This window comes from Myotis davidii, unplaced genomic scaffold (genome assembly GCF_000327345.1).
Source record: "Myotis davidii unplaced genomic scaffold, ASM32734v1 scaffold609, whole genome shotgun sequence".
Taxonomy (NCBI): Eukaryota; Metazoa; Chordata; class Mammalia; order Chiroptera; family Vespertilionidae; genus Myotis; species Myotis davidii.
In genome coordinates, this window is record NW_006300164.1 from 1,835,534 (window position 1) to 1,836,590 (window position 1,057).

Consider the following 1,057-nt stretch of genomic DNA (forward strand, 5'->3'; position numbering starts at 1 on the left):
CACCCAGCAGGACTCTGGGACAGCGCGTCTGCGGGGGCCGAGTGGAGGGAGGACCCTGGGCACCGGGCCGGCCACTGGGCCGAAGTCGGGGCATCCCCTGCGGTGCCCAGTCCCTGGGCAGGGGGTGCCCTCCCCTGGGGACTGCAGTGCAGAGACGGAAGGGTCCTGACTTCCGGGGACAGACTGGCTGGGCTGGTGGGAGAAGGACGCCCCCTTCCTTTCCACCCACCAGCCTGGAGGAAGCTGCGTCCGGGCAGGAGGGACCTGATTCTCCAAAATAGCGAAGTTTCTAGAACTCTGCAGAGGGACCCGGGGCCTCCCATGACTCCCCTGGCCGCTGGGATCCGGGCGGCACCCTCTCGTTCGGTCCCACCCCCCACGGTCCGGGGCTCCAAGCAGCGGCCACACTGCTGACCTGGGTGCCGGCCGGTAGGTGAGAGCCTGGTGCTCCTTGTCTTGTCCTGCTGGGACCAGAGGGGCTCCGACAGTGGCGGGCACCCCCTTTTAGAACATTTCCTGGGGCACACGGCAGCGTCACTCGGCCCATCACACCCAGGAGCTCAGCGAGGTGGCTCCAGCCTGTGGGAGTCCCTGGCTTGGTGCTTGCCTGCTGAGGGCCCCCAGCGCAGCTCAGGCACCCCAGCTGCAGGGGCACATCAGAGCTGGGGTTCAGGTCATTCTAGGCCAGTGGTTCTCAACCTCGGCTGCACATTAGAATCACCTGGGGATCTTTTTAAAATCCTGGTTTCTGGGCCTCATCCTCCAGAAATTCGGTTTCTTTGTTACTAATGTTGTGGCCCCACCCCATAACAGAAACAGAATTTCCGGAGGACGAGGCCCAGAATCAGGATTGTAAAGATTCCCAGGTGATTCTGAAGTGCAGCCGAGGTTGAGAACCTCTGCTCTCTGGGCTCCACGGCACCTTTGACGTCATAGTACCGCGCAGTGAACGTGCTGCTGCACAGACCAGGTGCCCTGCGTGACCTCATCCTGAGCAACACGCGTGTACACGGATAACACCAGGGAGGAGCCTCGTATGAGAACCAGCTGCCCCAGG